Source organism: Molothrus ater, chromosome 13 (assembly GCF_012460135.2).
Source record: "Molothrus ater isolate BHLD 08-10-18 breed brown headed cowbird chromosome 13, BPBGC_Mater_1.1, whole genome shotgun sequence".
Taxonomy (NCBI): Eukaryota; Metazoa; Chordata; class Aves; order Passeriformes; family Icteridae; genus Molothrus; species Molothrus ater.
Window position 1 is genome coordinate 12,670,317 of NC_050490.2, and position 17,317 is coordinate 12,687,633.

The following is a 17,317-nucleotide window of genomic DNA, read 5'->3' on the forward strand; positions in this document are numbered from 1 at the left end:
TGGCTACTCTACCCTCTCTCCATGTCAGTTCCCAGCTTCCCTCCCAGCAGCAGAGGAAAACCCAGTGCAACTACGAAGTCAGTGGGGGAAGAGACGTCAGTCCCACCCAACCCAAACCTTGCTGATGCCAACAGCCACCTTACTTGTTCATGACCTTTCCCTTCCTCCCCAGCCAGCCCATCAGGAGTAAACCCCATGCTCTGCTGCTTGGACCAAGCATCTCTCACCCAGGTTCCCTGCAGGCCAGCCCTGCTCCATTGTGCATCAGCTCCTGCTCTTCATTCTTTCACTGTACCAGAACCCAAGTATGGAAGAGAAGTCAAAGCAAACTGGAGCTAACGTGAAGCTGGTTGCTACCAAGCTTCACAGGAGGTAAGCTGTGCTCCAGTAAACTTCCCAAAATGACCCCTGCTTCAGAGCAGCCTTGTGGCATGTAAATCGCTGCTCTTTCAGCATCTGGCAGCTGCTCAGATGGGACCACAGGGAAAAAAGACATCTTGGCCCATTCAAGAGTTTCTTCCCATTCTTCTCAAGAAATGTATGTGGGCTCTTAAGTCTTGTTGATTTAAGGGAAAGGATGCAAAATTAATTTAGACAGGAAATTAATTAGATGTGAACTGATGTTTACATCCCTACACATACAATGAATTCTTGTGTGAACCTACAGAATGCAGATGGATGGATGGATGAATGATAACAGCAGTCTAGGAATGACATTATGTGCTGGTCCATACGCTGGGGATGTAGAAAGACTTTTCTCTGCATTGCTAATTAATAACTATATCCTGAGCAAATGTTGATAAATCCTTTATAGAGCATGTTATCTCTGTCTCTCCAACTCCTGTTCTGCATTTCTATTTGCCTGTTTCCACTGCTCCACCCCTGGCACCCACACGCTTCACTTCCCTCCCATATTTTGTAACTGGTAGCAGATTTGACTCCCTTTCTGGAGAAAGAGGCGGAGGTTTTGTTACTGGGGCTTTGTGTGAGTGATTGCATGTGTATGTGTGTATACAAAGATGGATACAAATCCATTGGAAATAAACACCTTTTAAGGGACTTGAGAGAAAGACACACAGGGCAAAGGAGAAGAAAGAGCCTACAGACCCTCAGCCAGACAATCAGCCAAGATGAAGAGAAAGACCCAGTGAACCAAAAAAAAGCCTCAGTTCTCTTTTAAACTCCCCATGATTTGCAAGGAAAGCAGCAGATCCCATGGCTGGGAAGCCGAGCTGTGGCGATGTAACCCTCACCCCTTCTCCCAGCCCCGCACAGCTCAATTACCCCAGGCTGCCAGGCTGCTCTGAGCACACCCCCACCACCCCGCATCTCCCCCGCCGCCGAGACAGCTTTCACCAATGGAAGGAGTACAAATATATTCATTGGCACCTTATCAGACATGCATGCAAAACTAATTAACATGGGGAGACATGCAAGCTGCCACCCAGCCACAAATACACACCCACGAGCATGCACACACACACGCACGCATGCACAAGGCAACCCTTGTCTAGGGGGGACATTCAAAAGGCTTTGTCACTAATTTAGGCATCTGTCTCAGTCTGGTCTGGTCCTCCTGGCTAGGCTGGAGTTGTGGTTTTTTTCCCACTCTGTTTGACAATGCTGGGAACATGCCCGGAGACCCCTCATTCAAATCACCCCTTGACAATGGTCTCATTGTGTGAGCATATAGAAAAGGGAAAGGATGGGGGAGAAGATGTGGAAGGGGGGGTAAGGAATTAAAATGTGAACCCAAGGAAGTGTTTACTAACACAAGCCTCGCAGCTGCCCCGTCTCTCCTCCACCCCCTTCTTCCGCCCCCGGCCGTTCCAATGGCCCAGCCTGTCCCCAGTTCGAGGCGGGCAGCAGGATGTCGGGACAGCGGAGTGGCTCCACGGAGGTGCACAGAGAGCAGGCAGAGTGAAGGGATGAAGCCTCAGGGCATTCAAGTCTTTGGCAGCAGGGGGGCAGGTACAGGTTAGAAAAGAGAAGATAGAGCCAGAGATGCCTCGGAGAGGATTAGGGACTTAAAATGTCCTGGGAAGGACATCTTCATGGAGGAGCAAGAGATTTATTGGTATAACCACTTCAAGGCTTTTTCCAGCAGGAACAAAAAGTGCTTAAACCTGGCCTCGTGGATTTAGAGCTAGTGAGCAGCCTTGCTGCACGGTTTGGACTGCTCTCTTTGGTGCTGCAGCCAGACAGACACACTACAGCACGAGAAGAAAGGGGGGAGCAGCAGGGTGTTGGAGCTGGGGGCTCAGAGGATGGACCAGACTCCCTTCAGGACCCCTACTGCTAGTTATTAAATACCAGGAGAAAAAAAAAATAGGGAAAAATGCCCCAATGCCCTGGCCACCCCCAGGCACGCCTGGGGAGGGAAATAGCGAAGGTGCAGATGGGGAATGTTCCCCCAGCCCCACCGCGCTTGGCTGGCCTTGGCAGGCTCCGTTCAGCTGGAAATGCCCAAGAGCCAGCAGAGCAAAGGCAACGGGAGCTGGGGAGGGGGAGAAGACGATGACAACGTTTTCCATATATGCAAATGCATCCATACAAGATACCCAGAGGGAGACAAAACAAAGAGACCTCAAAGAGGCTGGCTCTGAGACCCGCACAAAGCCAGATACCTCCGCACACCTACGGTGTTTGCACGTGAGGACCTGTGCAATGCAAGATGCAGTGTTGCCCAGAGGTTCCCCCCAAATATGAGCAGATATCAGCCTAAAGAAAGCCTGGTGGAGGAGCCCAGTGAAAGCTGCAAAGACAAATGCCACAATCCCACATCCTCCTACACAAACAGGTGCACCTTAGGAGTACAAACTATTCCCGTCCTTTAGCTTAGTCAGAGAAGAGAAAAGCTGTGATGCAAACCCACATGAGCCCTGCCTTGGTGGGCAGAGGTAGCTCAGCTCCCCCAACATTGCTCCCGCAGTCAGATCCACCCCCTAGACCTTTGTGTGATTTCCATAAGAGGAAAGCTAGGAAATTCCTGGACATCACTAAACAAGGCTGGCCAAAATGTCACACAGAAACCCAAGAATGTACACAAGGCAAAACCAAAAGTCACCTGTGCAAACATTTCTGCTTAAAAAAGGGAAAGTACTGCAAGGTAAGCAAATCTGTGCTTTTTATCCAAACAAGTGGTTGTGAGCAGTTTTATTGCCACATTCCTGTGCCCCAATACACAGGGATAAGTACTCGACACACAGTGACACGCAGGGACTCGGGGACAGAGCTGTTGTTTTAATAGGGCAATGAAGACAGCGAATGAAATAAAACCCTACAGAGATTAGCTTGCAGAACTCAAGGCTGAGAAAATCTATTTGATGGTAAAAGGAAACAAGGACACTCATGATTCTGCTCTCATTTCCATGCTGTAAATTTGGGCAGCTTTTACTGAATGCAATTAAACCCTCGCTTAGGATTTCACCTGGCGAAGCTGAGGGCAGACCTTGCTACAAAGACCCACCTCTGAGCTCTTCCCCTCAACTTGTTCTGCAGAGGCCAGCAGGAGCTGTGAGGAAACTGAGTGAAAAAGCAAGGGAATTCATAGATCCCTGCCAGTGTGGCCATTTCAAAGCCCCCTTCAGCTCTGTCTTGGTTGTTCTCTGCTTCCCCAGTGATTTGCTGCTTTGCTCATGGAGCTTTGGCTGCAGGGAGCAGTCAGCACCAGCATGGCAAGCACAGAGACTCAATGGTATTTGGGCATCTCCTTCCCTTCAGTTCCTCTAATGGGAACTGAAAACCTCAGCAAACCTCCAAAACATCCATTCCCTGCCTCTGGTGGCTGATCCTTCCTTTCCAAAACTATTAGGGTTCCAGTGGGCATCCCTTGCAAGAAACACTGAAAGACCCTCTGTTATCAACACCTCTTTGAGTATTCTTTACATTTCCCTTTATTTCAAGACAGGGCATTTCAAAGGCTTTTGCCCAACAGCACAGTTTAACACACTGAATTTCCAAGCAACAAGTAATACAACTCCTCACCTACTTGTACCACACAGGTGAAGTCACCTCAGGGCTGTGATCTTAAAATCCATACATGCTTTTCCCCATGGACGTTGAGAGCTGTAAATCTCAACATTTCATTAAACAGATCACTCAGAACAGATTGCCTCACAACATAACTTCTCGGCTGGCCACTACCCACGAGCAGATGATTTTACATGACATTTATTCATGCAAATTGCCGAGGCTGTAGTCTAGTTACCCAGCAAGAGCATAAAAAATTACAGTTTAGATGCATAAATGCTGGCACCATGAGAGAAGACACGATGAGACTGGAAACACATCCCTGGGTTTCACATACAGTGCAACAAAACTTAGAGAGTCCTCATCAAATGGGGATATATCAGGAATGACCCCCCCAAAATAATCCAGGGGAGGCAGAGAAAGGCATGTGCAAGGCTGCAAGGGCTACAGAGAAATGAACTTCTCCTGCTGCATGTGCAGAAACCTGCCATGGGGAGAGCACACGCAACATTTTACGTCACTCACAAAGCCTACTCTGTCCAATAAAGTGGGGAAGTAAAACAAAGCATGAAATCCAGGCATAAATTAGCATCCCTCTAGCCTAGCTTTATTTGTGCTGCTGCTGCTGTGGATTAGCATCTAGCTGGCTGACAGGCTGATAGGCAGACAGAAACAGGGAGAAATAAAAAAAAAAAAAAAAAAATCAGTGGGTGTCTTTTTTTCTCTATGGTTCCTGGGATGTCTGCCTTCAAAGTGCAGGCAGTGTTCATCCCTTTAGGACCCAAATTTTTCCATCTTCCTGTGAGAGCAGTAGGCTCTGTAGGAAAGCAAATCCCCCTGAGATATTTGTGCCTGCACCCTGTGGAGCCGGCACCCGTCATCCAATGCAAGCCCAGTGCGAACCTGTCACATCCCCAGCCAGCAAATCCCCCCGGCATTCATCCACAGCTCCACTCTGCAGAGCCACAGGAGCAGTGATGGTGTGGGGCTGGGAGACCTTGAGGGTAGCACCTTGCCACGGGCACACACAGGGAGCAGACGCCCCGGGATTAGCTCTGGATCATGTTCACCATCGCTCGGGGCAGCTGCTTCCTTCACCGCTTGCAGCCACGGCTGGGTTTGGTACCTGATCCCAGATGACATGACCGGGATCTCACGCCGGCATCTCCTCTCAGTTTGTGTCAGAAATGTGTCACTGCCTGCTCCTCGGGCAGGAGGACCTGCAGAGAGCTTCCATCGGGCTGACACACAGCCTCCCTCTCCTCAGGGCTGCATGGCAAAATGAGTGGTCGTCACCAGAGACATCCCTCCTCTCAGGGCTTGGTGGCCTCGTGCCCACCCGCCCTTTCCAAGCACAGCCATGGAAACACAGCACTAAAGAGGTGCCAGTCTTGACAGCCACCACTCCAGTCCTTCCCAAACCAGCTCTGGCAAAGGAGCCTTTCTGCCCTAGCAACTTCAGGCAGCAGAGAGGAGCTGGGAAGCTCCTCAGTGTGGCCCTTGTGCACAAACTGGGGGAACTACAGCAGTAAACTTGACTGTGGTAAAAGCAAAGCCCATTTCCACCCTCACTGAGCCATTCAGAGTTTGACTGGGCTCTCAGGTCGCAGGAGATTTCTAGTCCTTGCCTGTCTTTTAAGGAGCCAAACACAGAGCTCAGTTTTTAGGCTATGGAAATCAAATTTTCAGCTGCTTTTCAAAGGTGGCCTAGAAAACACAGACTAATTCTGCACAGCCATAAAGCAAGTCCCTCAGGAGTACAGCATGCAGCTCAAACACCCCCATGTCCCTCTGCCTGCCACCATGACTCCCACTGAGTGGGTCTGATCAGGCGATGGAAGTGTGAAAACTCCCCAAGATGTAGAGAATCCCTCCTTGGCAGAGCCCTTGCAGCTCTCAGCCCCTCAGTCAAGTGCACTGGCCCTGCTGGTCACTGGTGCCACAATCCCAGTAGATTGGCATTGTCTTTGGAGCATGGAACAGGCGAAGCCTTTCTTGCAGCAGGCATCTGTGGCCAGTTCTGCTTGCTCCATGCCCAAATGGATCAACACAGGCAGGTTTTTCCCAAAGGAGGCGGAAGGGCACTCTGCAGAGCTTCGAGACAGCTGCAGCTGGAAATAGCCCAAGCAGAAGCGATGCATCCCTGTCCCTCCAGCCACGCCTTCCCTGGAGTGCTTGATCCAAGTCTGGAATAAAGCACACCATCACCATCCTCGTCCCACTGCACACAGCAAGACAGTCCCCTCCACATCCCTGCAGCCACAGAGGTATCTATGGAAACATCCCATGGCATCAGTAGGGAGGTTTCTTTTAGGGGCTAGGAAGGAAAGGAAGAAGGAAGAGAGTGTAGAAACTGGAGCCTTTGTTTCCCAGCACTCAGCCATGCTGTTAATTAGGTAGCAGAGACCAGCCACTTCCTACCACATCCTCAAGCTCTTGCAGCAATAGCAGGCACTCCTTTAGTCTCTGTCCTTTGGGGATGAGAAGGAGGCAAGGAGGCAGAAGTCAGTCAGAGCCTACAGAAATGCAACAAGCTGCAGGAAGGATCTTTCCTTTGCAAGGGAACAGGAACCTGATGGGCTCCCCAGCCAGCACTTATCTACGTGAGCCATTTGTTTCCTCCCCAAGCTCTCAGCTTGCTCTGACACATCACCCATTCCCCTGATTGCAAGCAAAATGAGTCAGATGGGTCCCAGCCTTGCACCCACTCGGAAGCCCTCTATTTCTACCCTGCTCCTCAGTGCCACGCCATCAGGAAGCTCAGCCTGGGCACCATGCAGGACCACAACTGCCTTAAGAGCTTGGTACAGGTCCAGACTCACACATGCAGTTTGCCCTTCATTCTGGGGAGCTCCAGTACACTTCTGCATGAGCTGCATTAAAAGTCACACTGGCAACAGCACATTCAGACAAACAGCCACTGGGACCAGGGCAATACCTATGAAATGTATCACAAATGGACTCAAGGAGCACATTCCCTTGAGTCACTGGTCCAAGTGGCAGCTTGGGACATATCTGCAGCAGCCTGGGGAGATCCTGCACGGTACCATGAGGACACCACAGAGACAGCATCTCCTCCTCTGACTCTTAAGCAGAGTCTTCCACAGCGCTGCACACAGTACATGACCTCTCAGTTAAAGCAAGGACCAAATAAATTTTAAAAAGCTTTCTTTTTTTTCTGAGTCCTGACAGCATGGAAGTCAAACACTGTTTTTCAAGCTGTTCCCAGAATGAGACTGAGCCACATGTATCCACAGGCACAGCCAATCTGCATCTGTACAGCCTTGTTCCCACCACCTTCATTAGCACATACAGAGATGTACATCCCTCTCTTGTAGAATAGGGTGCCAGGGACCAACATCACCAATTATTACCTTCTGGACCACAGCCCTCTGTGCCCAGGGCCATACAACAGTGGCTGGGACCACTCCTGAGAGTTCTCGGTATGTCTAGGGGCTTAAATGAGACCCAAGCCAGGCTGCTATCCAACCCAGTGTGATCCACGACACTTTGAGTTGTCAGTCTCTCTTTTCCTCTCTGTTCGGGTGTTACGCAGCATCCTGCACTGTCAGCCTCGAGCTTTGAGTCTTGATCCCCAAAATTGCTAAGATTCATTCCAAAAACCAACTAATTGGAGGAGTTTTCTTCAGACTGATAATGCCTAAGCCCTACAAGGTCTTTGACTTGTTTCCAGAGTTTTCCCTGCAATTAAGATGTCCCTAAATACATTTCTTGTTAGCATAATTCTATTAATTTTAAGTGAGAACTGAGACTTTTAAACAGTCCTTGATTACAGTTGCTGGAGGTTTGCAACAGACACCCCAAATCCCAAGGTTTGCTCTAAAACCCTTGTGAATTATTCTAGTCCAGCCTTGCCAGCTGCTCTTCCACCCGAAAGGCACCTTCCCCTGAGAGCAGGATAGTAGAAGAAGGGAAGAAAGCTGGAAAACAGCCATTTCTGGGACTACAAATGAAATCAGGAGGAACAGTCCCAAAAGCCTCTCTTAGCCTTGGCCACCAGCAGCAGCTACTCGTGAAGCTCCCACCAAGTGAGAGCCAAAGGAAGAGACACATTGATCCTGCCTTGCTGGATTTTAAGCCAAGCTTGTCAGCAAGGCACGCTCAGCTTTGGCTGCCCAGAAAATGCAAACCTCTCCTTTGTGTGGCTTTCTGGACACCTCCCGCTGCCCTCCCTAAATCCCAAAACCAGCAGCATCCCTTGCAAGGTGCACACCATGCCAGAGGCAGCAAAGACGTGCTCCTTGCAAGCCTCCTGGCCCCAGGCCTTCTGCCAACACCATCCCAACATGGGGCACGCAGGCAAAAGAGCTGCCAGAGGAATCCACACCGAGCGGCGCTGAGCACGACCTTTCTGCTTTACAATGGTAACCTGAATCCTAAATACTGGATTTCTAGGCACGCATTAAAGCCATGAGACAATGGAGACGGCGAGGCTGGGGCTGGCTGCAAGCCAGCTCCATGCCGGCCCCGCCAGCGCCCGATGTTTCCCATTTCCCTCTTTTTTCACCATGGCAGATAAGCTAAGTCCCCCTAATCCAGGAGGCAGGTGCATGCAGAGCTCACCCCTGACTTGGGGACTGTGTGCGACTCACCCCCCATAGAAGGTGGATGCCCAAGAAGACCCAGAAAGGTGGTTGCTTTCCTCTCTCCCTCTCTCTCTCATCTGAGCATTGCTTCTCCTTTAATTGGTTTCATTCATGGCGGCCCTTTGCTAAATGTAATTATGCCAGGCTCTCTCCATCTGTCTGCGTTCAGGAAGAGACATCGCTCTCACTGTTTTTATCTTCAATCTTTATTTCTGCATTAATCCCCGCTCTGCAGCTCACATGTACAACAATGTCCAGGACCTCCTGAGGACATACAGACACATAATGAAGAGCAGGATTTGTCCCTGGGTCTCTCCTGGCTGGAGGACATTTTTTCACAGGGAAAGCCCCATACCTCAGTCACTCTGTAACATCTACATCTCTCAATGATACCTCCACAAGCCAGACCTTTTGCAGACGCTCAAGAGTTGTCTGTGAGCCCAGGCAAGTGGAGACGGTTTGATTTTGTCTGCATCACAGAGATGTCTCTGCCCTGTCTTCCCAAGCCCGGTACATAAAGGTAGCAAGATGTCTGCTTAGGTTGACATGGACCGCTTTTCACATGGAGACAGCATCCAGTCCCATACTACCACACTCATTTTCCTTTCCAGGAATGCAGACAGGGTGAACACGGCTGAGCACAGGGATTAACAAACCTCAGCTCTGCAAGGGCAGCTCATAGCTGCATAGCTGAGGCTGCAAAGCGCCCAACACACCCAGAAGGGTTTCATCCCTGGGGATTCATTACCCAAGGTCCTTACACCTTCCTCAGCCAGGGTAGGTAGATCTTGGGGGAAAACACAATGCTAAAAGAGCTGTTGGTTTATCGAGAGACCAAACCCAGTGACACAGACCCTGGGCAACCAAGCACCATCTGGTGACCGCCGGCTCCCGACACAATAGCCCACGTTGGCATGTTTATGATAGAGACCAGAGGCGGATTCCCATTATCCCCATCAGATCCTGTGATGTGGTTTCAGGAGAAGGACCATGAGAAGCAGATGGGATGGCAGAAGAGAAAAGAACGCAATGAGACAGACAGACAGGAGAGATTTACATGAAGCTAAAGCGCATACCCATAAACATGGGATAAGTAAATAGCATGTAAGTATGAAATTAAATGCAGGGAATCCATGGCATCCAGTAATCAGTCAAATATCTCCTTCACCTCTTTTTCAGTTTATCATCGGCATTTTAAAATGAGATATTTATGCCAATAAGTAAGCCAGTTGTATATTGTAACCCTGCAAATATTGGCTTGGATCTGAGAGATTCGTCCCGACAGACAATTCATTTTTACAGTTATTTTTGGACTCCCGGCTTTCGTGGAACACCGGCTCTCTGTGTTGGATTTTATGCCCCTGAAATGTATTTACAATGCATGGCATCTGTATTGTGCATTACACACTTAAATCATTGCATTTCATTCATCGCTTGTAAAAAAAAATATTGCAATATCCTGAAGCTCTGAATACTCAAATTCAAAATATAACTGCTGCATTTTCAGAGTAATGCTATAAAATAATGTTGTATTTTTAGATAAAGGAGGGAAAATTGATCATGAGGAACATGGATTCCCAAGATCTGGGAAGAAGGGGAGTTTGGATTTCACACCACGATAAATGGGTAAAAAAAATAAAACTAAAAGCTGAAAAACCCACAAAGGTTTATTTTCTAAACAAGAACATAGAAACATTTTGTCACTTAAACAAAGGGAGGAGGGTGGGGGAGGCTCCGCATCCTTGGCTTGCTCTCTGCAATGGACAAATACTATCAGAAACAAAAAGCATGGCATAGTTAGCAGGAGCTCAGCGCTTTACAATTAATGGTACATATTTAAGTTCCTTTTAGGGGAAACCTTCTGCAATTGGGGGTAAAAAAATTTCATGGTTTTAAAGCCTTCTGTCATTGTTGCCCACAAGCAGAAGAGAAAGGCGCTTTCTTTGTCATCCGGGGGTTTATGGCAACACCTTAATATGTCCTTTTCATAGGTGAAGCAAGGCACACAAAGCAGCCGCGTGCCAATGCGTCCCCCCCGCCACCAGCAAAATAAATAAATGGAGGAACGCGGGGACGGCGGCCGTCGTAATCCCTCGGCAAAGAGGCAGCGAGGATGGTCTGGCGGGGTAAATATCGCACGTCTCCTGCCAAACCCCGCGTGGGCTATTGTCCCGCCACCCCTTTTAGATGTCATTAAGGATTTTTCGCATACAACCAAACGAGCGGAGGGGATGAACGCGCTCGCCTCTTCCCCACCAGTTGGAGAAGCCATGACGAGGCGGCTGGGAGCCGGCGCAGGAAAAACACAGGGCAAATTAGGAAGTATGTTAATTCAGTTAATATCACAGAGGGGCTGGCGGGCGGTGGGGGGGAGGTGTGTGCGCAGATTTTCCGCCCGAGGAAGGAGGTGGCAGAGAAAGAACTGGGGCATGCCAGCTCCCGTTATTGTTCTGCCTTCATCGGTAATTAGCAAGATAAGGAGGGGACGGCGTGAGGGAGGCAGCGTGGCGAGGACAAGGCAGCGCTGCACCCCACCTCATGCCCATGCGGCCATCTTACAGGCGGCGCTCGCCTCCCGCAAAATGGCCGCCGGGGCCCACACTGCCTCAGGCCCGCAGCTGGCCCATCCCAGCGGGCTCCCCTCCGCCAGCCCCGAGGCAGTGGGCACCCAGGAGCAGTGGCAGCCAGTAAAGGGGGCCCCAGGAGAAAAGGAGTTGCCATGGTGGACCAGAGTGCGCTGGCGAGCGGCCATCTTAGCCCGGGCCCTGCTCACGGCGCCAAGGCGCTGGGCGCGCGGCACTCACACAGCTCTCTCCCCAGCCCTCCTGGCTGGAACAATCTTGGTACACTTCTCCTTCACCAGGCAGCACACACTGCTTGGGCCCTGCCTGTGACCACAGAGGCAGCCGTGCCCTTGCCATGGCTTTACCGTTGGACACGAACGGGTGTACCCTACACAGCCTGCCTCACTGTGTCCCAGTGAGTTCTGAAGGATGCCAGGCACTGGACTGGCCCTGGAAGACACAGCCTGGACAGATAGAGCATTCCGAGAGCTACAAGGCAAAATGTCACCTGTCCAGCCATCAGAGAGTGAGTTATAGGCAAATTATGCCTTTCTCCTGTCCAAAACAAAATAAATCCCAAACTAAAACTGCAGCGATATCAGTAAAGAACACATGAGCTTCCTAAACCTTAATTTAACACAAATTTAAAACAAGGTCAGTCATAAAATGCATGGTTACACAGACAACACAGACAAAGCTACAGATACATTTCTCACTCCATGGGAGCTTTACAGTGGGCACATCAGTGCTGCTCAGTTTTCCAAATGAGCAACAACAAACACCAACCAAGGAACCCTCATCTCTGGTCTTGGGCTGCCCTCAGGACAAGACCAGCAATTACTGACACTAAAGCAGAATTTGGGAAGCATTTCATGTGTCTTTAGCTATGATGGGACTACTTCAGACGGTGCAATAGGCACGTTGAAAATTTGGCTTCTGCTCCAGTACTCTGTGGAGAACCAGAGGGTGATTGCAACTGCATGCAGGCAGGGCCATGTTATACATCTCAGCTAGACAGTGAAACATAAGGGATGGCAGGCTAGCTGCTCCGCTCCAGGGTTGTCTACACAGAAAACCACACCATTATAATGACAGCACTATAGGTCAACTGCTGCTGCTCCTCGCCACGCTGGTGCACATCTTCACTCTTAAACTGGCTTTCTCCAGTTTAGCTTAAACTGCTTCCAGCGTGACATCACTGGTATACAGGAGAGTCCTGCCTTCTGCTAAAGTAAATACCCACGGAGGTTGTATGAGTACAGCTCCTTGCTTTAAAATCCGCCCCCCAACCGTACGTCTGTAGCCAGACCTGCCCTTCGGCTAACCTTTCTGTACTCCACACACTCCTGGGCTGTTCACAGTGCCCGTGAAACACTATTACACCCTGCTTCCCTTGGGTGCTAATCCTGCTTGTCAACCCAAAGGCAGAAGCAGACGGTGGCTTGGCATTTTGATTACGTTGTGATCTGTTTGAACCTTCCAGATTCTTTTGATGTCTGTGCAAATTTGAAAGGGGGAGCCTTCATCCCCCACAATGAAACTCTGCTACCGCATGGTGAACCATCTCGGGACTCCTATGTCCATAGCCACTGCTGGATTTGAAGCGGGGAGGGGAGTTGCAGCTCCTCCAGGAAGAGTCTGAATTTCAGACTAACCAGTTCTGGCCCTGAGCAGAGAACACTACAGGGACAGCGTGTTGCTCTTCAAACAAATGCATGCGTAGGGGAGTGTGCGCATGCACAGAGACACCAGATTTATACAAATAGATGCATTCATAGGAAAATGCAAATAGCATCCTCTTCCATCCCAGGCTCCCTTCGAGCTCCTGACATCCCAAGGTTTCAGAGGAGTACAACGGAGCCTCAGATCAAACATTAGCCCTGCGGGGGTTCCCTCAGGGAAGCAGCCATGCACTGGGGTCTTTTCCCCGCTTCCATGTGAGGTTTCCCGACCCGGCCTTCCGTGGGTGCTCAGTTCTGACACGCGTACGACATGCGCGCGCGCATGCAGAGCCTTGCTAAAAGGTGCTCTGGGAATTGAGCTCCACTTCCTCTTTCTCCTGAATCAATTGTCATAAACCAGCTTTTGTTTTATTTTTAACAAAGCGACAGAAATAATCTCCACGCACAGCCCTTGACACTCCCACGGCCCTGTCCTTTAACAGAACAAGTTGTCCAGGGCCCCTGAGGACATGGGCACAGGGACACAGCAGGGTAAGAAAGACAAGGAGAGGCTGCTTTCTATGTGCACGGAAATCCCCTGCTCCTCTCTTGAGCCCATTGCTTGGCAGGCAGAGATGTGGTGGGATGGGAAGGGGACTGGATGGTAGGCAAGGCAACTTCCAACCTCTCCAACCCAATCTCCAACTGTTCCCTCCATCCCCTACCCACTGGAGTACTCACTTTCAACCTGCATTTTACCTTGCACTCTGTTCCTCTTGCTCTTCAGTGCCAGCAAGAGGTGACTCCTGCAGCACCATTGCAGCAATCAATGGGCTGATGTGCAACCTGTGACAGCCTGAGCTCTGCCTGCTTGTGGCAAACCCCTGTCTCCAGCATGGCCAAGGACTCATCTCTCCTCCTCCTCCCATCCCACATACCCAGGTTCAGGACTCAGACACATATGGAGACATTTCTTGATGAAACCTATCAGTGGGTGAGTGGCAGCTGAGCAGGTACTGAGCAAGACGTGGGGCCAGACAGCAGCCAGGGGGGAAGGCAGCGGGTGGAGGGAACGTGCCTCGGGAGGAATACTCACAAAGGGCTGCTTTCATTAATAAAACATTCCCCCCTCGGTTGCCTTTTGATTTGGGTGTAAGAATTAACCCCATCTGCCCAACAGCACGCTACCTACCAAGTCATCTCTGCTGAGGAAGGCTGTCTGACGTGTCTGCTCAATTGCCTGGCTTCCCACTGCCTGCACTCCTTGGCAGCCCAGACCCCTCTAAACAGCTCACCAGCCTCGCTGGGTCTGCCCTATGGAAGAGATCCTCTTCCCACAACATAGATTAGACCCAGTGAAAATAGGCTTAGTGAAAAGACCATTTCACTATTAATGCCACCCCTCCACAACCCCCCCCCCCACAGCTTCACACTCTCTCACAACCAGAAAGATTATAACAAATCCTGGTCACCTTTTGCCCCTGCTAACTACTGCTCCAGTCTTTGCACCGCATGCCTTCTACCAAGAGTAGAGAGCTGGGCACAGGGAGTACTTATATATATACACACACATCTATCTAGTCAGCACTGGAGGTGTTCAGCTGCACAACACACATCTCCCAGCACAGCATCTCGCCTTGTCACAACACCCCAACCCATCCCTCTCTGCTGTAATTGCAGCGCCTGGTCCTTGGGCATCAGCAGAAAGTTGCAGCAAATCCTACGTTGGTTAAAGCACAATCTGTCCATTCAAAATTGGTGGGGGGTTGCTTTTAAATCACTGAGACATTTCTATTCCCTTTCTGTTTAAAGTAAAACCGAGATGCAGAGATGCCTTCGAACCGACAGCCCCTTCATTTTTCCAGAGGTGTGTTTTAATGAGTGACTCGCCTTCCAAAAAGGGGCCGGCAAAGGGGAAGGACGGCAGATTCTCCACACAAATTCAATAGCTGGTAGGTTGCCATGGGCTAAAGCATTTCTTTGCACACATGAAGGGAAGGGACTCCAGAGCACTAAGGGTTTTGCCTCCCATGAGTTATAGCTCTACCCTTCAAGAGCGGAATAAATGCTTTATCCCATTGCAGCCTGTGATGTATTCTACATAGATGGATTGATTTCCCCTATTGTTCTTAATAAATCCTGGCGCATGAAGAAACTCACTGCACAGCCATTTTTCCTGCCTTGTTCTAACTTGCAGGAGTAATAAGGGTCAGATGTGACTGCAGTGGGAAGCAAAGGCCGTACGTGAGGCAGTGCTTTGTGGGATGCAGTGGGTGTGCTTGCAGGGGCTTGGTGGGTGCAGGCAACCAACTCCCTTTTCCCTGTTTATTCCCCCTTTGAGTCGAAGCTGAGGAAAAAGGGAACCATGGCTGGGTACTGCAGCACTGGTGTGGCTCTGACAGGAGCAGCTACTGCCAAGCTGAGCCTGCACAAGCCTCCCAGATCTGCACAGGGAAAGGCAAAGCTCTGGCCCTCTCTGACTTGAGCTCTCAATTGTGAGAGATAAATACATATATTGTATTTTCTGATAAATGCAGGGCTGAGCACTGCACCACTGTAGAGCCTTCCTAAGCACACCCAGCTCTCTGTTTTGCCCTGTCCATCACACCTGTCCCTTCCCATGTCCCAACTGAGAGGAGTCCACACCAGCAACACAGAGGCTCCTCTGGCTTTTTGTTTGTTTGGTTTTTTTTTTAAATCAAAATGCCAAACCAACTCCCTCTCAATGACTCCCAACGGCACAACTCAGAGCCCCAGACTGTCGTTAAAAGGTTCTCTCCCTTCCTACCATCTTTTCTATTCACAAGGTTGACAACCACTCTCTTTTACTGCTGCAGGAGGGTGTTTGCTGGACACAGCTTTGCTGGTGTCCAGCAAGAAGGCACTGCTGGGCTCCAAGAAGCAGGTGGCTCCGCACAATCCTGCCTTGGCCACCTGCCTCCCGCTCCATCCAGGCTCCCTGGATTATCGCTGCTGGTCTTCTCTAGCAGCAGCTAACAACTGGCCCTGTTTCAAAAGCCTGGCCGGAAATTTGGCTGTTGGAGAGAGGCAGGGATCAGGTAAAAGAGCTGGTCTCCCATGCATGAGTTGGACTCAATCCTTCAGCAAGACTTCCAGGGACTCACCTCTCCTTGCTCAGGTGGAGACGTCACAGCCCTTCCCAAGGCATCCCACTCCAGGAACTCTCAGTCACGTCTGATTAAGGAAAAGAGAATTTGTCTCAATTAGAAAGAGGTTCCCATATGCGTGGACGGATGTCAAGTAATTACCGCGTGTCACTCACGTTTGGAAAAGAGACCTTAAATTTGGGGCCGTGCAAACTTGCACACACAATTACAAGTGAGTTACAGACCTTGGCATGCTCCAGAGCATACGTTGTGTGGATGCTTTCAAGCCCATCCCTCGGCTGAAATACACCCAGCCACGTAAAATACAGCCAGACACGACCCCGTTCTCTAATAAGGAAATAAAGCCGAGTGGACCTGCATTGCCAGACCCCAGACAGCAACACTGTCTCTTTAATTTTCTCCCTGGCTATCTCATCCTTTGCACAAACTCTTTCCTCCCCGTGGCTTCTTCCAGCCTGGTGGGCAAAGTGGGAAAACATCATTAGGGAGGAAAAATAATTTAGTTTGTTAATCAGTATCCAGTGGTGGGAAACAAGAAAGACAGAGAGCTGGGCTGGCGGTTAGGGCTTAGGAAGGGCCAGCACAAAGCCCACCATTCATGACATCTGGGGCTGGGATTCTCATTGAATTAAACAGACACAAAGAGCAGAGGCATTTCATGCTCTCTTCACAAGAATTATCATATCTCCCTGGCACTAGGAAACCTTCAGCACGGGAGAGGGGGAGAGAGAGAGAGAGAGGGGAAAGCGGGCAGGCTGGGTAGAAATATGGGGCAGGGTAGAAGAGGCTTTGTTCCAGGGTTGGATTTATGGATGGGATGCGGCGCGTTGCTTTGCAGGGAGAGACAGGGCCCTGGCGCGCTGGGTCTAATAAGAATCAGCAAATGTGAAACAGGGGGCCCCTGTGTACCATGAAGCAGGGAAACCCACGTTTGACAAGCCAACAGAATAACCGCTCGCGTCTCGAGGCTGTGGAAGGATGCTGACGTTCCTACGAGATGTGTCGTCTTGTGTGTGTGTCAGCGAGGAGGGGGAGAAGGGGAGAGGCGAGGAGTATAAACAAGAGACCAGGCAGCATCGTTCAGTCATGAAAATTAATTAGCTGATGTGCAAACCATGGCTGCCTCTTCCTACTGCCCTGCAAGCATTCCCCATAAAGCTATGGTGTGTGCAGAGCCTGTGACTGGGAATGACAGGGGCAGATTAGGCAGCTCCTTGGGACACAAGCCTGGCAGCAAGAAACCCACAGCCCGTGCAGAAAAGGTGAGGAGGGGATGATTAGTGTCCTTGGGGAAGGGGCAGAGCCCAGGGACCAGAAGAAAGAGAAAAGGGAGAGACCGGGCACCAAGCTGAGACCAGGAATCATATTGCTGCAGCAGCATAAAT

At 50.2% G+C, this 17,317-nt stretch overlaps 1 long non-coding RNA gene across 7 annotated transcripts in view; it reads right to left on the minus strand.

The window, feature by feature from the left end:
* The window catches only part of LOC118690923 (uncharacterized), a 43,484-nt gene that overhangs the window by 9,470 nt on the left and 16,697 nt on the right, over positions 1–17,317 (minus strand). For all 7 annotated transcript variants that reach the window (XR_004980920.2, XR_008508604.1, XR_004980915.2 and 4 more), the window contains one exon: positions 15,930–15,999. This is a non-coding gene — a long non-coding RNA (uncharacterized LOC118690923). The remainder of the gene's footprint in view (positions 1–15,929; positions 16,000–17,317) is intronic.